We start from the raw sequence: 24706 nt of genomic DNA on the forward strand, positions 1-24706 counted from the left end.
GTTTATCCTTTTGATACAGTTAAGCTGCTGGAATGTGCATTTGTGCTATGTTGCCAAACAAATTACACTCAGGCATAAAAGTTGCTATTGTTTTTTCTTGCACTGCAACAGATTTCAAACACTTCAGGGCATAATGATCAAGGTACTTTTTCAGATAAACTGTGTCACTGAAAAAAGGAGAAAGAACTTGATCGTTGGTCAGAAAAAAGGCTCACAAAAACTGGAAAGTGTGACGACTTCCCCCTAGATCAATTAGCTAGCTTTCTTAGTAACCCATGTTAAATCATTTGCTGCTCTCTTGTCCAGTGAATTTGACTGGAAAAAGAAATTGCTGAAGTTTGACATTTAGAGCATTTCTAAATCCTGGCTGTTCCAGTGTAGCAGGGTTTCTTTGGTATAAATAGAAAATTAATTTGTAAATAGCTGTGAAGAATCAGAAACTAAGGCTATTTATCAAGGCAAAATAAACATTTGTCATGCTGAGAAGAACATAACTATGTCTTCATGTTCGTAACACAGACAGCCAGTGAAAGTATGCTGGAAAAGTGGAGCTTACATCTGGAAACCCAGTACTAGGCACTGCTGGAAAACCTGAACTCTGTGTTTGTCAGAACCTTCAGGTCCCTTAAACCTAAGTACTTTACAGAGATTTTGTGGGTAAGGACAGCGATTAAAAACAAGATGCAAAGCAGCTTGCTTACAGTCATGTAAGAAAGGCAGCCCATATCTCCTAATTAGAGTTGAAGCAAATACCAAAATGTTCAAGGCTTAAATACAACCTGATTTTCTCCCTCTACTCATAAGAAAGTGCAGACAGTTGGGAGGAAGTCAAAAAATCTGCAAAAGGATAATTAAAATCAGACTTTACCTTCCTGTTCAGTAATCAGAAAGGTATTGTGTATAGTTGTCAGCACACAAGAAGTATTAATAGACATATTAAAGGAATATATAGAATAGTTTTATGAACAAAGACCACACTACCACTTTGGATAGATTTGTGCTGCATACTTGGGTGTATTTCTTTCATGTTGATATAGGCAAGAAAATTAAGACTTAGAAGAAAAGGAAGTTTTTGTAATGCCGACTAACAAAGAAAGGTTATATCTATATGGTCAAAAATAAAATCTGAAGAAAGTGCTTTTAGAATGAAAATACAAAATAAATCTGTGTTTCTAGGGAAAAATGGAAAATAAACACAACAGATATATGTGCATTATTTTTATAATGAGATGAGGAAGATACATGGGTTTACTTAACATGTGGGTCTTACTGCAAAGGCATAGTATCTAGCTAACACTGTAAAATTAGAAAAAAAAAATCAAATTCATTTCTTACAGGAAATATTTTGAAAAAAAATGTTGGCAACATAATTAAAAATTGGTCTAGATGATCTTTTGCCTTTTGCAATGAATGAAAATATTTCCAATATGTGTTTTCTTTTCTTTTTTTTTTCTTATTTTTCAAGAAAAACAATAGGAAAAGAAAACCAAATTCTTTTGTCACCATTTTTCCTGTATGAGTCCCATACAGTATTCCTGAGTCTCCTAGCTGACTGCCTACACGCTGCCCTTCAGGAGTGACCACTTATGACTGGCTTACAAATACTGGTGTGAAAAAAATACATTCACTAAGGACATTCACTCCCTGTTGCAATGCTCTAGGCCCAGAAGATTTTTTCTTTTTTTTTTTTCTTTTTTTTCTTTTCTCTACTCTTTTAGTAGGTTTTAAGATGCTGATAGTATCAGAAATATTTTCTACTGTATTTGGGAAGAGTGGCAAGCCAGAGGATTTTGGCTAATTAAACAAAAGCAGATCACGAGGATGCCAATTATGTTTTATCATGAGATCTGCTATTTTAAAGACAGACTGTGATTACAAGGGACACTTCAAAAGGCAGACTGCATCTCTCAAACAATGGAACTGACTCATGCTGAAAAAAAATCTGCATTCGTAGCTCAGCCCCAGAAGAGACACCAATGGTGTGATCTCACAATTGTTGATGGTGAAAAATTCTGCATCATAATGCAGAGCATGCTTAAAAGTAAAAGCAAGCTGAATAACTGTACCGCTGCTGTCAGAACAGGGCTGTGAGAACACTTTGTCCCACTGCAACCTCAAATCTGACATACAATTCCCAAGCATTATATACACTTTTCCTCCACATGCTTCTAAAAAACAGCTCTAGGTATTACAGCACATTGAAGAAGAACAATCGTTACAAAAATCAGCATTTGCAAACCCATTTTCCAAGCATAAAGGTTGGACAAATTAAGCACAGGACAAAATCAGTTCTGTGCCACATGCAGCTCTCAGAACTTGGGCAGTTTAGGAATGGCACTACCTGTTCCCTGTTCAACCTTACCCATCCCCTGAGCTGGTAAGGTCAGGGTAGGTACAAAGAGGCTACAAACATTTCATCTTGTGCTGAGCACAGATGACAGGAGATATGCCTTTCATGTCTGCACATTGGACTTCTACCCCTGGCTTTCCTGTCTGACTGTGACTGAAACCTTATATAGAAAAATAGTGGAGGCTTTTTCTTAGTACTGGAGAGTTCTGTGCTGCTCTATGTATGGAACTGTATGGAAATTAAACAGCGAGTTCAGATGTACAAATGCACTTTCTCATAAAATTGAAATTCTAAATGTGGGTGGATGCTGAACTAGGTAGCCAAAGACCTGCTGTGGAACAGCAAAGTATAGTAGTTACTATTCCTGACTCTTGCGTGTCTGCACCAAGCTGCATTTTCCTTAGCTAAAATGATAGAAAGGCTGTGCTATCCATACTGGGCTGAAGTAAAGACCTGGGCACAATTGCTAGAAGTCTCCAGAACACATCAATCATGCTGAGATTGGACAACTTGTGACAAAGCTGCTGAGTACACAAATGTCACACAAGATAGACAACTTCTGGCAGCACCACTCTTCTCTCTTAAAGTTTTCAATTTAGGAACAGCCACAGTCATATCCTGTAGCCTCTTCAAGGTCATTTTTATCTCTCCTGCTTACACATGCACACGCAGATAAAGATGAGACTTGACATTTGTGCAGGGGAGTTTTATTGCAGATGAAAAATTCAATTATTTCTGGCAGGCTGCACTCTTCCTAACTTCTCAGAAGATTCACAGGTGAACTATTACACTTCCTTCAACCCTATTCCAGCAATTAAACTGGCGCTGTACTTCCCACTTTGTCCAGGGATTATTGAGTATTTGTGCTGCTGATTAGCAGAGACAGAGTTGTGGCTATTCATGCCCATATTAATATCTCACTTGAGAAGCACAAACAAGATGCTGTATGTATAGCTGCTGTGTTGGATCAGTTTGGATTTTCAACTCCTGTAGAAAGTTGATCAGCTCTGGTATCACTTTCCTTCACTATTACCAGGCTGTCTGTGTCAAAGCACACAGCCATTGAAAAACTCTGCTTCTCTTGTCACTGCATCTTTGTAGTAAAAGGACAAAAATACAGTATTTATTTCAATTTACCATCTCTAGTCTCATACAGTACAATCAGCCCAGTGTTGGTAAGATTTTTACTATAGGCATTTTTTGCTTGGGCTTGAGTTTATAATTTCAGGGAACCTGGCTTCCCTGTACTTTAATATTCCTTCAGTGAAACCCGAACACTTTTTCCAATGTGTTTCTTTAAAATCCTTCTTGTTCAAGCTGTTGGAAGCACCTGATATGTTTGGTTACCAGTGAAAAGGGCAGATGTAGAGGATGAGAAAAAGTAACTAAATACTGTCTGTACAAGCGAAAAATCTGTATTTAATAGAGAAACTGAATCTATGTAGCAAATGATATTAAGAAAGTCCTGAACTAATCACATGCTAAAGCAGGATCTCCAGGTTACTAATAAACAGAACTGGAAATTCTCCTGGATAAGGGAATTGCAGTCTCCAGGGTTGATTTACATGACTGAAATGTAAAGTCACCTGGTAACTTTGGTAGGGCCAGTGGAAAAGTCCTGTACAGAAGAGATTAACTGCTCTGGAATTACTGCAACTTCAAACAGAGGAATATGCATATGAATCAGTTCACTAATATAACCCCGAAGAAAGTACCACTGAAGGTCCATAAGGAGTGCTCATCCTAGAAAATTATAATGAAACATTTTGTAAACATTCAATTTAGTGGGAGACTGTTGCTAGAGATGTATGCTGTGTTAGAAGATGGATGCTAGATGCCTTCTGCAGATGCAAAGCAAACATTGTTAGAATTTAGGAAGTTTACACCAAACTCCTTTCATCACATTTAAAAAAAAAACAATAGAGAGGATTAATCACTGAATTAGAAGCTGAGATTAGAAGTCTTTGCCTGACCTGCTTATTTTCCATTATGACAAGCATTTGTCAGACAAGAAGAGTTCTAAACTTGTATACATACATAGACCCACACAAGTACTCATTTACCAGACTTGAAGAAATTATTATTAGGGAAAAAAATAAAGAATAGGGACACTAATTAGAAAGTTTTTACAATGTATTTATTATTTAGTCATTGACTGGTGGTAGGAATATCTCACACTGAGGGAGTTGTTACACTATTATAGAGCCACTGAAAGCAGCCCAGAATATGAATCCATTCACCTCTTCCAAAGGATATGAATACAAACTGTGACTTTTTAAGATGCCATGAGTACCCATGGTAGTAATAGCAGCCTAATGGTTTATTCATACTAGAGTAACCTGAAGGGCATTCGAATGACATGGGAAAAACAACACAGAAAAGATCTTTTAATATTCTTAGATTGCGACTGGTGATTGTGATAGATAAAGACATACTTTAGCCAAAATACAAATCATGCTTCAGTAAAACTTGGATCAGACGAGGTTAAGAGATTTAACAGGTTTTCATCTATTAGGTCATACAGATTTTGAAGTCTGTATATAATCCTGCAGATATACAATTTTCTGGATATAGAATATAATTCTCCTTATAATTACTTGTTCAAACAAAGAAGCAAACAAACAAACCAGATGTTTTCCTCACTGTTTGCTGGTCACCTTAAAATGTCTTTATTGTCTCCTGTCTCTCCTGCATGGTTTCTTCCTTGCCCATCAGTCACACAACTACACTCCATTTATCCATAAACATCTACTGTTCTGTGAGCTACTGGGCAGATTTCATAGTAGCTTTCAAGGCATTTTATTACTCCAAGTTACCACAAAGAAATCATGCAGCCATGGGCAACCACAACAGAGTTATCATGATCTTGTGATCCCTTTCTGTTACTCAAAATGAACCAAAGCCAGTGCAACCACAAACTCTTCAAAGTAAATCTAAGCACTCACTTGAAGCTTGAAAGATTAAAAATGTCAGCTACTTGAGAAAGAGATGACTGGTCTTTCATCATTGCTATTTTTCTTTCACATTGCATGTGTAGGATAGCTGCAAGGTAACATTCATCAAGGCCAAAACAACAACAAAAAATTGATAAGATCAAGTTGACATTCATGTATTTTCACGTAGGGTTTATGCATCCTGCAGAAAGCTTTTTGGGTGAATAGAATTGGTGAGAAGGTAGATGAGGTGGCCTTATGGTAAGAATTAGAGGTAACATAGGTTTGCTCAGGAGTATTTCATTCTCATGAGGACTGATTACGTAAAGTTCTTATACTTACCATTCTTATACTTACCATTTCTTCTGGGATAATGCTTCACAAGAATGATTAAGCAAAATAAATGTGTTTTTTATACAAAAGGTATGACTTGCAATTGCATAAAAGGAAATTTACATGAATTTGAGGGCACTTCTTGATTTCTTCTCTATGCCTGCTAGGCATAAGAACAACAATATTATACATATCAAATTACAAGCTGGTAACTGGGTGGTCATTCAATGCCTGGGACAGGATATAGAAGTTGATGGTAAAACAGTGGATTGGTAAGGACGCAGAAGGGATTGCCCTTCTGCTGTTCAGAGAATCACATGAAGAAACAGTGTAAAGAGCAGAAAGATGTTGAGTGGAAGTGAAAGAGCATTTTCTCTATGATTATGTCAACACGGAGTTAAACTTTGTACTTTAATGATTTAAATGGGTTCAACAGGTAATTCTGAGTCATAAGCCATGGTAGCAAACCTCCAGTAATGATGAGTTCCCTGGTATAATCTTGATGCTACCATATAACATAGGGTATGAAGAATAATCCCTAAAAGGAGATTCCTAAAAGAATGAGCCAATGCCTACTACCCAATCAGCAAAACCAAACTCACTCTGTGACATTAATTCAGCAGAATAAACCTAGATACACTAATAATTTGTCCAGTTCTCTTAATGGGTATTTGATTCATATCACCATATCACCCATAATTTTTTCCACCTGTAAACCATTTGCTGATAAATTTGATGATGCTCTTAACTTTCTCAGAAATCTGCTATGCTTCCCACACTCTTCTTTTCTAAGATATCTCCACTTAGTCACTCAGATCAATAACCTAGAAATTATCATTGACTGCACTCTCCAATGTCTTTACTGGCAGGCTAGGTCTAAATTTTAAATATCCTTTCCACATAACTTTCCTACAACTTACACTTTTCTATCCACATAGCTAGCTAAACATCTTCTGAAGGTTCTTATCTCTCATGTCAGTCACTAGCGAATTCCCCTCTCCGGCCTTGCACAGTTTGACATGCTCATATCTATCCAGTATGCTATTGCCAGCATCTTGTCATTGTCTTTCATTTTGACTGGTTACCCTTCTTCCTGTACCACACCACTGACTTCCCTTCTTTGTGATATCAAGCATCTTCACTTTGAAGGTCTTCCTTGGACTATTTCAAAGACAGGCAACCTTGTTGACCCTTAAACCAGAGGGCTAGGAGCCACAAGACACTTACCATATCCCTCAGAGAGTTGAGTAGAGAAAGAGCATAGTTCACACAAAGATGACAGTGGCTCCCCAGAAGGCCCACAGTTCTGTCTGTGGTTTGGGGTTAAGCTGGGTCGTAGGATTACCTCACAATGCCAGCTCCAGAAACCCCTGCTGGCTTACTGTCTCCCACAGACAGATACTCCTTCAGAATACTCAGTAGCTTGCTCCAGCTTAGCCCTGTTGACATGGCATAGACCTATCATGGAAGCCATAGTTGAACGGTTTGAGAACCAGATGTACTCTGTTTGCTTCCACAGAGCACCTTCACATGAAATATCATAAGGTCACTGAAATTTCATTGTTGAGACTTCCATATAATCCTGTTACTGTAATTTATAACAAACATTGTTTCTTTGTGTTTCCCTTTCTGCATATCATCATCATCTGTCTTTTATGTTATATTTCCACAGATGTTTGGGGTTTACACTTTGTCCAATATTTGTGCAGGACCTAGCACGGAGGAGATTAAGGGTTCAGGAGAGAGATCTCTCAATAATTTAATCACCTATTGCTGGCTTTTTCATCTGAGTGCCTTACTACTCAAACTTTCTGCATGTATCTCTTATTATTACACTGTACAAAGTGTGTGGACACTGACTCAGTAAAACTGGTTCAGTGGATCGAAGTAGGAGATATTTGCTGTTCTCAGGCAGCATCACCTTGGTTCACACTTCTATATCCACCTAGTTCCTTTCAGTTGTTTTCCTGCAGGATACTACTATCATTTACCTTTTTTTCTGGTTTACTCCTGCCAGAAAGAGTTTTGCAGTATACGAAAACACCACATAAAGCTGGCATGGCTCTGGCAATTTCAAGAATAGGTATCCTAGCAGAACATTACCAAACTGGACCTAAAGAAGCCCCTTTCATAACCCCATGACAGGACAAGCAGCTTAACGTGGAACAATTTACAAATATGAGCTGTGAGACTTGAAATGAGCCATGTGCTGTGATTCTTGAGATTTCTGCAGAATTAGCCTGCTAAGCAATTGCACTTCTAGCTCAGAGCAGAGCTTGGCAGCAGAAAGCTAACACCAATGTGTCTGCACACAAAGAAGTAGGCCACTTCAAACTGACATGCATGAAGATATCCTATGGATAACCTATAGGACATCTATCCTCCTATAGGACTAAATCGTGGTGAATGGTGTAAATCCACCACACAAGGTTTTCATTGCCTCTTGTTCTGTGCAATTTCTCTGTGTTGTCTATAGCTTTTGCTCTTATTCTGTGTCTTAGGGCAGACAGAAGGTATTTTGCTTGCAGACACTCAGCTCAGCCTTGTGTTTACAGAGCATCGGTAACTTCTGCAAGCCATTTCAGGAGTCGAAATCTTAAAAAAAATAAATAAAAAAATTGAAAGAAGGAAACTGATTTTTCCTACTCTCCATTACTGCCTGGATGCTAATAGCTTTATCCTGCCAGTGGCTGAGAATCTCCTGCTAGGAAGTGAGTTTCCTCATTATTTAAATGTAATTTGAGTGCACTCAGTGCCTTGCTGAGGCACTTGACACCTCACAGGAGCAGATGCTAAATGTTCAGTACATTAACCATCTGACCGTTACCCTCAACCTTTTTGATAATTAGGGTTATATAAAATTCCACATACTGCTGCTCAAATATTGATAACTCATCTCCTGACCTCTTCTAAAGAATATAAATAACTCATTAATCATCACTTAGTTATCTTCTGCAAATAACAATACATGAGACAGAATACATGAGACAGACACTTATCTTGAGCTTTTTATGTAAACACTATTCTCTATCTGAGACACGAACAGTTGGCTACAACCCAATTTGGAAACAAAAAATTATTCCATTTAACACTAAGTATCTTCACAAAACTGTCCAGGTAGTTCCCATTTATTTATTTATTTATTTTTATATTTTTTTTTCCAATCAAAATGGCTATTTTTTCACTACTAGGCTCAGCTTTTTTTTTTTTTTTTTTTTTTTTTATGGTAAGAGGCAAGAGTATTGAGGGCACTCTAATAGTGCATTTTCAGATTTTTTTCCTTTTCCATGGGAGAAAAAGCTGACATTGAGGCTTTCTTTAATGTTTTGTAAGTATTTGGAGACAGTGGTTTATTAGTATACAAAACTTCTATAAACACACCCCTGCAGTGCTTAAGAGGGCAGTGAGAATGAAATAAACTCCAATTTTCCCAAATTAGAAGCAGCCAAACTCTGTTTACCCTCAGCTGTACTTCTGCTTGGAAGGCACCACACAAAAAATGAGAGCGGTTTTTTCGGGGGGCAGGAAGCATCTTGAATGCTTTTCTGTGTGGACTTTTACTTAGATGAGTATGAAAATGCATGAATCAGGAAGGCCACAAAAAGCAGTGATGTTCTTCCACATTAATCAATGTATCAATGCGTCAGTAAACATATGAGGCTGTGGAAATTTACAGGAATTTACAGACCTTAAAGCAGCTGAAAAACTTTAGTGTATTAGCGTACTGCGCCACCTAGCATTGGCTGGAGGGTATTTACTCTTAGAAACTGCTGACATTGAACAGCATATCATCCAAGAAGTGCATTTAAATACTGAGTACACACTGAAATACCTCTCCGAGTGACACAATCTAGCATGAGGGTGATATTTTTCTAGCCTGTGTTTCTTGCATGAAAAGCATTAGAACTAAATCAGAAAAGGTACTCTTGTAGAGTAAGACCTGATCTGCACTATACATATGTCAGAAGAGGAAAAAAAAAATCATACTGCCAAGTGATACAAGTATTGCAACCTTGTGCGTGGCACACAGCCACACACCTTACATCAGCAGAAAAGCCACCAGTCGGCAGCACTTACTCTTCTCTGAGAAGCAGTGTGAGCAATGAAGAGAACAGAACTTTTCTCTAGTCTAAATTGTACCTGCCTCAGAGTATTGCTGATTTAACACCAGGGCTGGAATAACTGGTGTAGGAACGACCATAATCCCCCTAAACATGGACACCTGTGAGTGTAGCCACAAACAGCTATGCTGACATATTCTCAGGGTTGTTTCTTCCAGAGTCTGCATCCCCACTATTAATGATTGTTACCAGCATCAGCAGCTACAGAGACCTCAGCTCCCAGTACTCTACAGAGTAGCTGACTGCTTTGTGTTCTCAGTCCACTGCTCCATGGTCTGCTTCCAACTGCTCTTATTCCGCAAAAGCTAGGCTTTTCCAGCCTTGCCTAGAAGCACTGCTAAACCCAACAAGGGGATGAAAGAGTGGACAGTGAGGTGGATTGAGAACTGGCTGGATGGCAGAGCTCAGAGGCTTGTGATCTGTGGTGTTGAGTCTAGTTGGGGGCCTGTAGATAGTGGTGTCCACCAGGGGTCTGTACTGGGTCCAGTCCTGTTCAACTTATTCATCAATGACCTGGATGAAGGGACAGAGTGCACCCTCAGCAAGATTGCTGATGACACAAAACTGAGAGGAGTTTTATAATACAGCAGAGGGCCGTGCTGCCATTCAGAGAGACATGAACAGTTTAGAAAGTTGGCCAGAGAGGAACGTCATGAAGTTCAACAAGGGAAAGTGCAGGGTCCCGCACCTGAGGAGGAATAACCCCAAGCACCTCTACAGGCTGGGGGCTGACATGTTGGAGAGCAGCACTGCAGAGAGAATCCTGGGAGTCCTGGTGGACAGCAGGGGCGTTGGACTAGATGATCTTCAGAGGTCCCTTCCAACCCTGCCCATTCTGTGATTTTGTGGTTCTGTGATGATTCTATGATGACACCACCACTTCAGGTAACCAAGAGATGCTCTTCGATTCTACCGTCCTCCTTGGACAGCCAATAGCTGATGATGTTCCTGATATTCTTTAAACATCTCTTGATTTCTCATGCATGTTTCCACTTTCTCGGGCCAACCTCCTCATGCCCAGGCTCTTTCACCTTCCCAGACGATAAGTTGTTCCCCAGTTTCTTATCGTGTCCTCCTCGACGGTCTCTTCAGGGCATCTCCCATGCTCATGTGTCCAGCTGCACACCAAGGATGTCCCTGGCTCCCAGGCACAGTTCCCAGGACGAAGGCCAAGCTCCTGGCCTGGACCCCAGCATGGCAGACATTGCTCCTCTCAGTGTGGAGAACCCATTTCACATCAGCACTTTCTCACAACAGTCATGTTAATTCCCTAAGTGCTGCCACCAGGGGCACCCCAAGAGCCTTGTGATGTCACCAGAGAATTGCTGTCACCCTATGGCCTCACAAAAGGCAGCTGGCCATAAGTGCCCTGAGCATCCAGCCTGTGTCCAGTCCAGCTGGTGGCACTCGAGAGGTCGAGATCCTACTGCTGGAGCGTGAGAGTTGGAGGTGTTGCTTGTGGAAGGCACGACGTCGCGGTCGTTCTGGTGGCACACGAGACGTCAAGGTCCTTCCCGTGACACGAGAGATGCGAGGTCCTTCTGGTGACAGGTGACGCACCCCAGTCCTTCTGGTGGAACACGAAATGTCAACGTCCTTCTGGTGCCACGTAAGATGTTGAGATCCCTCTGGTTGCAGGCAAGACATCAAGGTCTTCCTGGTGGAGCGTAAGGCATCAAGGTACTGCTGGAGAGCTGCGGCTCTCTGAGATTCTGCCAGCGACCCGCAAGGGAGGTGCTGAGGACCGGAGGTGCTTGATACCTGCTTGTCATCAGAGCAGCGTCCCGCAGAGGACAAGCATCTCCCCACCAGGACAGAGGCAGGCACCATGAGCCAGCCACGCCAGGAGCTGCGAGTGGAGGCGCCCAGAGAACAGTCATGCACCATCTGCCTGGGCCCGCTGGCTGACGCAGCTCGGCTGGACCCCTGCGGGCACTCCTTCTGCACGGAGTGCATCCAGCCGTGGGCTGCCCACAGAGCCTCCTGCCCACTCTGCCAGTGGCCCATCCTAGCCATCATGAGGCTGGTGCCACGCTCCGTGTGGGACACCTTGGCTCGCCGGCCCCGGGGAAGGGCCCAACGCAACGCAGGGCTAGGGCGACGGCAGCAGCAGGGGCGGCGGAGTCCCTCCAGCTACCGGTCCAGCAGCGTCTCGCCCAGGTGCAGGGAGCGCAGCCCCTCCATGCCACGACAGCTCGTCCGAAGCTTCTCGTGGCACTGAGAGCAAGACGGGCGCAGACGGCCCCGGTCCCCACTAAACACCAACGCCGGGGACACGTCATGGCTGCATAGGGTCCAGCAGGAGGAGCCTGGGGCTGGCAACCACAGAAGCCGCCAGGCCAGGCCCCGCATTTAAGGAAAAAATAAAAATCCTAAAAAGCAACACAGATGGAAGTCATTTGGGGGATGGGAATTTATCATGGGACTCGGTAACTGGGTGAGGGCAGAGTGCACCCTCAGCAAGTTTGCTGACAACACAAAGCTGGGAGGAGTGGCTGATACCCCAGAGGGCTGTGCTGCCATTCAGAGGGACCTCGACAACCTGGAAGGTAGGACTGAGAGGAACCTCCTGAAGTTCAACAAGGGCAAGCGCAGGGTCCTGCACCTAGGGAGGAACAACCCCAAGCACCAGTACAGGCTGGGGGCTGACCTGCTGGAGAGCAGCTCTGCAGAGAGAGACCGGGGAGTCCTGGTGGTCAGCAGGCTGACCATGAGCCAGCAATGTGCCCTTTGTGGCCAAGAAGGCCAACGGTATCCAGGGCTGCATTCGGAAGAGTGTTGCCAGCAGCTCAAGGGAGGTGATCCTCCCCCTCTACTCAGCCTTCGTGAGGCCATACCTGGAGTATTGTGTCCAGTTCTGGGCTCCCCAGCACAAGAGGGACATAGAACCACTGGAGCGAGTCCAGAGGAGGGCTACTAAGATGATGAGAGGACTGGAGCACCTGTCTTATGAGAACAGGCAGAGAGCTGGGCCTGTTTAGCCTGGAAAAGAGAACACTGAGGGGAGACCTCATTAATGTGTATAAATATCTGAGGGGAGGGTGTGGAGAGGATGGAGCTGGTCTCTTTTCAGTTGTGCCCAATGACAGGATGAGAGGCAATGGGCACAAACAGATGCACAGGATGTTCCGGCTGAATATGAGAGGACACTTCTTTACTGTGAGGGTGACAGAGCACTGCAACAGGTTGCCCAGAGAGGCTGTGGAGACTCCTTCTCTGGAGATACTCACAACCTGCCTGGATGCCATCCTGCACAATGTGCTCTAGGTGGTCCTGCTCAGCAGGGGGGTTGGACTGGATGATCTTCAGAGGTCACTTCCAACCCTACCCATTCTGTGTTTCTGTGGTTCTGTGATGATTCTATGATGACACCACCACTTCAGGTAACCAAGAGATGCGGTTCGTTTCTATCATCCTCCTTGGACAGCCAATAGCTGATGATGTTCCTGATATTCTTTAAATATCTCTTGATTTCTCATGCATGTTTCCACTTTCTCGGGCCAATATCCTCATTCCCAGGCTCTTTTTCACCTTAGCAGGTGATAAGTTGTTCCTCAGTTTCTTATCGTGTCCTCCTCGATGGTCTCTTCAGGGCATCCCCCGTGCTCAGGTTTCCAGGACTAGATTATCTTCAGAAGTCCTTTCCAACCCTTCTAATCTGTGATTCTTTTATTTGGCATGGCAGATAGGAAATCCTGCACTAACTCACTAACTGATTCTGATTGTTGCTGAGGTACTTTCAGTTGTATAACATCTGAGAATGCATACCTCCTCTTCTAGATCTCGATTCTCCTTTCCATGAACTTTCTACTGAATAAGATTCCCCAGGAAAAAAATGCTGAATACAAGTATCTAAAGCCAAAGAATGGGACAAAATGAAGTTGTTTTTTTTTTTTTTTTACATCACCAAGGGCCCTACGAATCTAATTTCTGATTAATTTCATTGGCTATTGTTAACTGACATATAAGCAGGTTTAATAATAGTACCATTTATAAAGGTAGTGTTACCATTTGGAGATACTACTTCTAGTTCTTTATACATTTCAGACACTCTTTTGGGCTGGAGTTTTCTATGCTAGTTATCTACTGTAGGCTGCTGTATTTTTTATTAAACTTCAGTCCAAATAACTTCTGAGAACAATTTTTAAAGGAAATCTGGGGACTGTTCAGAGTTGCTCCAATACCCTCATGCTTGCTACAGTGGAAATACCCACTCATTATAAATAACTAGAATAGATGTCTCAAAGCACTGTGTCAAACCCACTTAACCACTATTTCAGATTTCTCAATTCAGTCTACAGCTCATATTCTGAAACTGTGTGTGAACTGGACAATTCTCTCATGGGTTAGAATAGCATAGCACTAATTCTGGAAAATGAAACACCTATAGAAACAAGTATTTTCTGCAGCAAGCCAATACTCACCCTGTGGAAAACTGCTCTTTGCCTCCTTACTTGTGTAACCAGCTGGCAGAGAAGCCTGCCAGTGTTACATCAGATCCTGTCAGTTGCTCTGTGTGTCCCAGAACTCAGGAATGGCCTCAGGCTAGTATCATGACACCAAAGAGACTTCAGAGAAGTAACCTTTGTGTCATCTCTTGCTAGCTGCTGTCTCCTACTGGAATACTGTTTTTTGCATCTGGAAGCATCAATGTCCATGCATTGATCTGATCTTGGAGTATTCACTCTTAAATTCTTGATTTTTGCTTTGCAAATGTTGGTCAAATTGGGACCTCATTCTTACCTGGATCTCCTGTGGTTACCCTGATTCCATCCGTTCTATGCTGGACAAAAATGCATATCAACTAAAGCTCTTTTACTGTTATTGGCTTCAGTGGGAAATAGACATGATTTCTGAGTCAGATACTGGGGTTTTAACTGTTCTTACATTGGGGTGGAAAGTCCATAGCGCAGCAAGAATCCACAGAGAATCTTCTCTTCCTGCTTCTGGGTATGCCCACCTCCATTATACAGTCACTAAACATGTGCTGTTGTATTTGGACATGACAGACAGTGGAGTAGAGATGACCTGAATAAGTCCAGTGTAAAGGAAAGCAAGCAGCTCTGCTAACACTATAATGTTTTGATCACACACACACAAATCCTGGGCCCTGTTTTACATTCTAGCAAACTTTTTCACAGCAAAAAAGCATGAACCCATGATTTTTTGAGCACGCAAACTCTATATATGACAACTTTGTCTCAGCACCCTAAGTTCTGTTTACTCTCCTGTCCTTGAGTGTTCCATCACACTCTCCATATTTTACTAGTCTAATGATCCAAATATGGAATGAATTTTAACCCATGACACCCGTACAAGAAAAAAATGTTTGCTCTTGATGTATCTTCCTCTAGTTTACCACAAGATGGTAGCACAGAGTTTCTCCTAGGAAAAACTAATGGAAAATATCCTGTGTCCCAACGAATAGATGTTTTTGAGCCGATTCTATCTGGGATGATCCAGTAAAGCATATAGTCATCTAAAGAGGTTCTTAGGCAAAAAAACAATTCTCCCTCTGAAATCCCATCTAGTTATACACTAATCTGGAAGTCTGAGTACAACTGGCGTCTCTTCATTCAAATTCCTAGAGCACTTAGACTTCACACACACAGAATTCAGTGTGAGGTGCATATAGCCTGCAAAAACAATTCTGAGGTCAAAAGCTAGGTGGAGGAATGCCCAGGAGGTCCATTTCTAAGGGTATGAATATTTATGATTATTGCATGTTGCACGTATTTGTCCCTCACAGGAACATGTTGAGGACACCCCCTATTAAAAAGTAAAGGCACACAGTCCTTTTTTAACAGCCTACTGGCCACAATGCTCTACTTGTAAGTGAAGAGTGTGATTCAATTCTATCCTCAGCTGAAAGACGTTCAAACGCTTGCTTGGAACAACCTCAAAGGATGACTAAAGGACTGAATTTAAGGATTGTACAGATGGAGACTTGAAGTGACATATTAATTCTTAATAAATACCTTAATAAATATTGTTTAACATCATGAATTTTGTGCCGTTATTAGTTAATGGCAAATAAATGATCATTTTTTTTCTTCAGCAGTCCCATAGTTTACTTATGCTACTGTGCTTTTCATTTTTAGAACAGACGTACACTTGTTACATGTTAGCTGAGATTGTTATCAGATTACACACATATAACACTTGCACCATCTCTTGTTAAGAACCACAATTATTACTTGATCAAAGAAATATGCCTGGAGGAGAGAATGTTGCTGGAGCCACACAGGTTTGTGTACCACACATTGCAATTTGATACAAGCTCAGGCCCTTTACAGCAACCTCCCACAGGCAGAATGGAAATGTCTACAGAAAGCACAAAGTTTATTTATGTAGGATACTCAGGGTACACCAGCAAAACAAGTGCAGACCATTCCTCCTACATTTCCAGACACAGTTCATGTTGGCAGCCAAGAATCCCAGCTTGACTCCAAGATGCCTATCGAGAGGCAAAGAATATTAGCTCAGTCCACCACTGATATAATTACACAGTTTCACTGACTTTCCTCTGCAGCTGTGGGATGACCAAAATTACTCACAGAGGAACTCCATGAATACTGTTGAAATCCTGTTGGCATTCTGGCTGCACTACATAGTACACCTGATTCAATACACATTCTTCAGTCCAGTACAGCTCAGCTTGAGAACACAGTGCTGTCCTTTGCTCCAAATCAGTACCAAATCTTCTGCAACTACTGATGTCAAATAAAAGTTGTTTCTGGAGGAAATTAAATCTTGCATGAGGAACACTGTTTACGGAAAATAGTAGTTTGTTTTATTTGGGTTTTTGAAGTTATCACTGTGCAGGCAGAAAGCAGTTAACAGTGGTTCACTGTTAAGAAGGAACAATGTCTTGAGTGGAGTTGCAAAGAATCTGTTTTGTCTGTTAGCACTCAGCAATCTGATAAAACATAAGATGCTTATTGGATTTCCAAATGGTATGAAGCTATGAAAGATTACAAGCACATTAGAAAACAGAATTAAAATTGAAAATAGACAAAATAGAGAAATGGTGTATCAATAGGGACAGTGCAATGTTGTAGTGTTAAGCAGAAATAATCAATTGAACAATCAGGATAAAGAGAAGCTGACAACATGATCTGTGGCTTACAGAAAATCACAGGCAGATCTTCAGTCAACAACATCCTTCTTCTGAAGAAAGAGCAAATAAACAGACAGGTAGGAACAGAAGTGTCATCTGTAAGAAAATACAGTGTTGATGAGGTGTGAGTGTTGTGTCCTTTATTTCTTCTTTTAGAACTGGACTTCGGGAGTGATGAGGATAGTAGTGATCACAATCAGTACTCTTTAAACTACTGAAAGAACTGAATTTATTCAACCTAGAGAGGGATGAGCTGATCCTGTGATTTACCTTCAATACTTCAGAGGCGTCTGCCAAACAAGAGAATAATTTGGTCTTTGGACTTTGTAGGCAGAAAGTGGTGGGGATAAAAAGCTAGTAAGGATTTTTGGTTTACATATTAGAGAATTTTCTACTGCTAAGGATAGTTAGGTTCTAGCTCTAGCTAGACTGTCTTGGAAAGCAGTAGAATTTCGGGCAATGAAAGTTTTAAAGAATGTTCCAAGAATTAGGATGTGGGCATGATTCATTCTGCTATAGGGTTAAGGATGGTCTTTCAGACTCTTTCACACTATTTTAAATATAGATTTACAACTGAAAGAACTTCAAGCTTTTCCATACAAGTTACTGCATAAGAGATTCAACATATGTAGCAAATCTCAAGGAGATTAAGTGTCATGACTGTTTTTCTACTCAGTATCAGAATTGTAACCAAGCTCTTCTTCTCTCTTAGAGCAGGTTATTTTTTCTGTCCAGGCAAACATCAGCAAAGAGGATTTGCAAAATATGCAGAAGGATCTGAGTATTTTCCTGACTTGTTTATTTTTTACCGCAGAATCATGCCCACATGAATTCTTAGTGAGTTCAACCCTACACGGCCTGAATATGTAGGCAGACAATGTGAAGAATTCCTAACATTAGTACTTATTATCAACAATCCCTGTCTGAAGAAAGACACAAAAACAAAGATGCACACACACAGAGGAATCTCTTTATGCCTTTTACTTATCTGATGCATTTAATCTTCTAGTGTTATATATTCCATGGACTTGCTATTTAGAATCCAAATTTTGGTGTGTTGCCACTTAAAGTTTCTTACACAAGTCCAATGTAGGCTGCTGTAGTATCCTAAATAGTAATCATTTCAAAATTTGCGTTCCTAAAGCATAAGCTCAATACTTCTCACCTGAATGCTCCTAATAATGAAACCTGCTTATATTAGTATCTGCAGAAAGCAAAGCAAAGGAAAAGACATGACATAACAATGACAACTAACAGAGGCAACCAACAGACAGCAGTTTACACATCAGTTTCCATGCTCTGCCTGTAGATTTTCTAGACCTTATGGAAACTTCCACTAGGTCATTGAACTCTCTGATGCCACACATCCCAGGGTCCTGAGGGAACTGGCAGATGGTGTTGCCAAGCCTCTCTCCATCTTATTTGAAAAGTCCTGGCAGGTGAAGTTCCCAGTGACTGGAGAAAAGGAAACATCGCTCCCATTTTTAAAAAGGTTAGAAAGGAAGACCAGGGGAACTACAGACCAGTGAGCCTCACCTCTGTGTCTGGGAAGATCATGGAACACATCCTCCTGGAAGCAACGTCAAGGCACATGCAGGACAAGGAGGTGATCTGAGACAGCCAGCATGGCTTCACCAAGAGCAAATTCTGCCTAACCAATCTGGTGGCCTTGTATGATGTAGTGACTGCATCAGTTGACAAGAGAAGACTGACTGATGTCTTCTGCAAGGCCTTTGACATGGTCCCACATGACATCCTTTTCTCTAAATTTGAAGAGTGAACTATTCAGTGGATAAAGAATTGGCTGGATGGGCGCATCCAGAGAGTTGTAGTCAATGGCTCTATGTCCAGGTGGAGGCCCCGGTGATGAGCAGCGTCCCTGAGGGGTCCATCTTGGGACCGGTGCTGTTTAGTATCTTTATCAATGACATAGACGTTGCATCCTCAGCAAGACTGCAGATGACACCAAGTTGAGTGGTGTGTTTGATACAACAAAAGGAAGGGAAGCCATCCAAAGGGACCTGGACAAGCTTGAGTACTGGGCCCATGTGAACATAACGAGGTTCAACAAGTCCAAGTGCAAGGTGCTGCACCTGGGTCGGGGCAATCCCAGACATGAGCACAGACTGGCAGAAGAACCCACTGAGACCAGCCCTGCAGAGAAGGACCTGGGGGCTCTGGTGAACAAAAAGCTCGACATGAGCCAGCAGTGTGTGCCTGCAGCCCAGAAGGCCAACTGCGTCCTGGGCTGCACCAACAGAGGGGTGGGCAGCAGGTGGAGGGAGGGGATGGTGCCCCTCTGCTCTGCCCTTGTGAGGCCCCACCTGCAGTGCTGCGTCCTGGTCTGGGGCCCCCAGCACAAGAAGGGTGTGGGGCTGTTAGAGCGGGTCCAGAGGAGGGCCACAAAAATGATGGAGCAGCTCTCCTATGAAGACAGGCTAGGAGAGCTGAGGATGTTCAGCCTGAAGAAAAGACTCCAGGGATACCTCATATAAACCTTTGAGTATTTAAAAGGTGCTTATAAAAAAGATGTAGAGTGACTTTTTACATTGTCAGATAGTGATAGGACAAGGGGGAACAGTTTTAAACTAAAACAGGGGAGATTTAGATTAGACATTAGGAAGAAATTCTTTACTAAGAGGTTTTACTAAGAGGTGGTGAGGCACTGGAAGGAACACTTTGCCCAGAGAATTTGTGGATGCCCCTTCCCTGGAAGTGCTCAAGGCCAGGTTGAATGTGGACCTGGGCAACCTGATCTAGTAGGAGGTATCCCTGCCCATGGCAGGGGGGTGGAACTAGATGATCTTTAAGGTCCCTTCCAACCCAAACCATTCTACTGTTCTATGATTCCATGAACTTCAGGGTGCCTGCTACTGCCAGAAAGAGAGAGCTTCAGGACAGAGAGAGCTTCAGGGTATCTTGACTTTTAAAACGGTCTATGAACTTCTATAAAAGGGTGTTTTAAGTTCTTCTTTCCAACATTCCTCTGAGAGGAAGGATGCTAGAAAGAGGCCTGTTTAAGTGCAGCTCACCAGAACTTCTCCAAGGTCCTACAAATTCGAGAGCCTGAATCCTCAACTGAAAGGAGGGCAAGCAGCATGTGTGCATTGGGTTGGAAATGGAGACTCTCATGATAGCTGGAATCTTCAACTTCTGGCACCAGGAAGATGGCTCCTTCTCTGCCTGCAGATGTGCAGCTACAGAATAGGCTCAGTGTCCTGGATGCAGATGAAGGCCTGGGAACTCTGTTTAACAAAGCATCAAAACATCTTGGGACTTGAATCCAGGACATTGTGGAGAGAGAGACTGCTAAGGCTTGCCTGGTACTGACACTAGTATCTCATGCTGATCTTGCATGTGGGCACCAATGATGCTATGAGAGGAGACCTTGAGTGTATCAAGTGTGAACATTTGGCTTGGAGGTGATGCTTAAGGACATGTGAACTCAGATGGTGCCTCCCCAACCCTACTATAGAAGGGAAAAGGTTCCTTCAGGAAATGGAGATTTCTGAGGGTCAATATATGTTTGGACAGCTGGTGTCAACACAAAGGAGTCAGATTTTATGACCATGGGACACTTGTTGAGGACTGAGGACTGCTGGGAGATGAGAGCCACCTGACTAACTAGGGCAAAAACATCTTTGCCAACAAGTTGGCCATCCCAAAGTGATCTTTAAACTAGAATACTGGAGAGAGAGATGATGACTGACAATGAAGTGAGGGAATCACAGAATGGCCAGGGTTGGAAGGGACCTCTGAAGATCATCTAGTCCAACGACCCTGCCAAGCAGGATCACCTAGAGCACATTGTACAGGAGGGCACCCAGGCGGGTTTTGAATATCTCCAGAGAAGGAGACTCCACAGCCTCTCTGGGCAACCTGTTCCAGTGCTCTGTCACCCTCACAGTAAAGAAGTGCCCTCTCATATTCAGCCAGAACATCCTGTGCTTCTGTTTGTGCCTGTTGCCTCTCATCCTGTCACTGGGCACAAGTGAAAAGAGACCGGCTCCATCCTCTTGACACCCTCCTTTCAGACATTTATACATGAGTGGGAAGTGGTGGACTTGTTGGCTGCCACCCCAAGCTTATGCACACATAAAGGAAGCCGAAAGCTTTATGGGGGGAGCTCTCATACTTTTGGGAGAAATCATCATGCCTGGGTGCCCACCTGAAGTGATACAGCATGGGGAACAAACAGGAGTCATGATAGAGCCCTGTGTGCAGGTGCAGAGCTATGATAGTCCCTCTAATTTGCAGTGAGGAAACTGGAATACTGTGTCCAGTTCTAGGCAGTTTAGTTCAAGCGAGATGTTGAGAAACAGGAGAAGATACAGCAGAGGGGTACCAAGACTGTCAGGGGCTTAGAGCATATGAACTGCAAACCTGCTTAATTTTCCAAAGCGGAGACTAAGAGACCACGCAAAGGCAACCTATGTCTATCTGAAAAACAGTTACAAAGTGGACAAGCAACATTTCTTGGAAATGGCAAATAACTAAAGATAGAAAGAGGCAACAGTCAGAAACTGCTTTGAGATGCTCAGGATGAATATTAGGAAAATTTCTTCTCTAGAAGGAAAGCTAAAACAGGTCACCCAGGAAGGTTCTGAAATTGCCATTCTTGAAGGCTTTCCAGACTTACCAGACAGGCAAAGGCCTGCTTTGAATGGGAGTTGTATTATGGTACTCCTTGGTCAGTTTGTTCAGACACTTTTAGGCAAGTGCAGACACTCTGTAAAAAGAATATACATAATTCAAAAAAAAGCAGTTACTTATTCGCTAACACACACAAAAGCTAGCTAGGGTTTAATGAGCTATTAGACTAGGCATTACTATGCCTGCCACTTTTGTTAATTTACCCAAGAAGCCTTTGCAGGGCAGGAAGGCATGAAGAAGAATGGGAAGGGTCACTTCCCATGGCTCCCCTGGACAGGATTCTCAGCATCGCCCAGTTGCCACCCTCCACCAGCTCCATCAACAATGATGGTAAGACATATTGATTCCCAGCTAGTCCCCAACTAGACTGACTAGCTTGACTAGCCTTCCCCAGGTGATTTTTCCTTCTGGGATTTTATAACTCTTCATGCTGGTGTTTTCCCTCCTAAATCCTTGAAGTGCCATTGATCTCATGTCAACAGCCCTTCTTCTATCTGTACTTCTTCCTTATCTCTCTACAGATGTTCTCACAACTATCTCGTAGCAGTCTGGGTTAAGGTTATGCAGCTGTGTCATACCTGAGCAGGGCCTTGGATACATGTATGTGAGCAACTATACATCTAAGGGGGGGTGGGGGGGAATTCAGAGCTGAAGTTAAAGAGGATCTCAGGCTGGAATGGATGTCTTTGTCTATGCCTTTACAGTCTACATTTCTATGATTCAGTATATAAAGATCTTTGGGACCTAACTTGGGACTTAAAGTTTTTTAGACATTGTAACACTGTACATCGCAGTGCCCAGTTCTCTTTTAGATTTATCTGTGTGTTTTTCTATTCTATTTCAGTTTTCCTGCCTCATATATGAAAAATCTGGCAACTTGTTTTTTGAAACACTTTATAAATTCTTTATAAATATTATTCCATAACTTCTTAGGTTTTTAGATACTAAACAGTACCCTGAACTGATCAGTACCTAGACAGCAGTGAGAAGCCAGTTCAGAAGTATGGTGCGTTCAAAAACGATAAGCTACTACATTGCTTATGCTGGAACTGCTGGATTATGTGGATCAGTGTGGAAAAGCAGCATCAGACATTACTGCTGCTATCCAAACAGTCAGGTGAGAAGAGGCTGAAAACTTGTAATCCACAGCAGAGTTGAAATGATTAAGAAGCCTTTAAGTATATTGGCAGATTTTTTAACATGTATCTCCAGTAAATGCCTAAAAGAAGAAATGCTTTCACACACAGACAAGGGGTCTTAAAGCAGAAAATAACATATTTTATCTTTAAAATAGTATGTACAATTTTTTCCACCCCTACACTAAAAGGCCAAAAGGAGTTCAAATACCCCCATTCAAAATTTAAAAAGTGCTAGAACAAAGCTGTCTTAGTTTATTCCCTTTAGTTTTCATTACGTGATATGTCATTTTTCCTACCAGATTGTTTAATGTATGAACCTCCCACGTTATATTTATTGCATATTATTCAAAGCCTACTCTCACATATAGAACTGATAAATTTTCAGTATGCTTTTCTGATTATACTGTCTAAACACATCAGAAGACAGAAATTATTAACATATTACAGTGAGTTGCTAACGAGCATAAGGAAAAAAAAAGAAAAAACATGTCACAATTTTGGCATCTGATCTTTAGACATCTGTGACTTGAATTTTCAGTAAAACTATGCAGCTAGATGACCTTTCATGTACTTAACCCCTCTGCATTCTGATGGAGCTGTAAATGTTTAGTACTAGTGCCTCCAAACATCCATGTGGGCAATGCAAAATGAGTAACCAGTGACCATCTATGAAAAGTTCAGTTTACATGACTCACCATGCACAGGATGGGTGAAATAGATGTAATTCTCCAGGGTAACACTGAAGAATAAGACTATTCTCTCACAGGAGATCATTTGCTTGACTATAAAGTAAAAGCATCATGAAAAAAAAAGGAAAGAAAACCTGACTAAAGCAGCAGGGTGTTACTTAATAGAGGGTGGGAAACATCCGTCCAGAGAACAATTCGGAAGAAAAGTGTCAGGGTGCCTCAGTGCAACATGTTGACAACATTATGCTGTTATGAAAAAAGGTAAAATATGTATAAGGAGGTAGAAAAGTAATACTGGCTGTGAGGACTTCTCAGTCCACATCCTACTGAGAGAAAAGTAACCAAGCTCCAAGAATTGGCAACAATCAGGAGGAGAGCAATGAAAACAGACAGAATGCATGAATAAAGTTTAACATGTAAAAGCAGCTTAGGAAAAAGGAATCATGAGACAGAAGACTTCTCTTACCTAAAACTGCTACGAACTGGGGAAACCTTCACTTTGAACACACTGAGAAGGACAAGTGCTAGGCTTGAAGGAGGCCTTCTGATGGTTCAGTCATGCAATGGAAGCAGTGACCCAATAAGCCTGGGGCATGTCCTTCCCGGAACACCTCACACCTCACCAGGCGTGGTCCTGAAGCACCGGGAAATGGATGAGGAGAAAGACTTGTCTTCCTCCCATGGTGTTGAGAGAGTAGAGTTCGGCCTGGCGAACCATACCCTTCATCAACCCCTGGTTCCCCAGCGGGATTTTGGGCGGACAGCCGGAGGAACCAGGCAGGCTGCTGCCGAGCCCCCCAGCCCTGGCCAGCCCAGGGAGGCACACGAGCCGCGGGGACACAGCCCCGCATGGCGCCTCGGCGCCATCCCCTCGAGGAGCGGGAAGATGGCGACGGGCCCTGAGGAACTGAGGGAGGCGGGACCCGACCGCCTCCGGGAGGGCGGCCAGGGGAGCCTAGCCGTGCTTCCCGGAGCCGGGAGGAAATTCCTGAGGCGCTCCTCACCCAGCCTGCCCGCGGAAGGAGGGGCCGCCCTGCCTGGCCTCGCCGTCGCCCTTCCCGGCACGTCCTGCCGGGGGTAGACGTGTTTTCCCCCGGGTTCCTGAGGGAGCTGCAGGTGAGTTGTGGCGGGCTCCCCCCCTCCCTCCCACCGCCGCGGTGTTGTCCTAGCAGCCGCCCCCTCTTCCCTCTCTCGCTGAGGGGGTTCACCCCTTCCCCGCCGGCTTTTCGGGAGCAATTTCATCATTTTGGGGTTCGGTGGCTCCCCGCTATTCCAGCCGCCCCCTCGTCCCCCAAAACGGGCTTCGGCGCTTGCCGCTCCCCCGCCACCGGAGCCAGGAGGAGCGGGGATGCCGCCGCTGCTCGCCCG

At 42.9% G+C, this 24706-nt stretch overlaps 1 protein-coding gene and 1 long non-coding RNA gene across 7 annotated transcripts in view; one reads left to right on the top strand and one right to left on the bottom strand.

Annotated features, from left to right (window-relative positions):
• Positions 1-16060: 16060 nt before the first annotated feature.
• Positions 16061-24432, bottom strand: LOC125182011 (uncharacterized). 4 transcript variants are annotated; one of them, XR_007160860.2, is made up of 4 exons: positions 24343-24432; positions 23805-23972; positions 21497-21586; positions 16061-16953 (listed from the first exon to the last, which is right to left on the bottom strand). It is a non-coding gene; the product is annotated as an uncharacterized lncRNA (long non-coding RNA). The 4 variants fall into 4 exon arrangements; XR_010827960.1 differs by lacking the exon at positions 24343-24432 and having other exon boundaries at positions 16061-16656; positions 16867-16953; positions 23805-24137; XR_007160859.2 differs by lacking the exon at positions 24343-24432 and adding an exon at positions 23345-23431 and having other exon boundaries at positions 23805-24137.
• LOC106036327 (oncostatin-M-specific receptor subunit beta) overlaps positions 24316-24706 on the top strand; it is a 31494-nt gene continuing 31103 nt past the window's right edge. For 2 of the 3 annotated variants that reach the window (XM_013181633.3, XM_013181634.3), the window contains exon 1: positions 24316-24454. The gene's annotated coding sequence lies outside the window, so the exon portion shown is untranslated. The remainder of the gene's footprint in view (positions 24455-24706) is intronic. The other variant, XM_048057491.2, reaches the window with a different exon arrangement.

The sequence above is a fragment of the Anser cygnoides genome, chromosome Z, assembly GCF_040182565.1.
Source record: "Anser cygnoides isolate HZ-2024a breed goose chromosome Z, Taihu_goose_T2T_genome, whole genome shotgun sequence".
Lineage (NCBI taxonomy): Eukaryota > Metazoa > Chordata > Aves > Anseriformes > Anatidae > Anser > Anser cygnoides.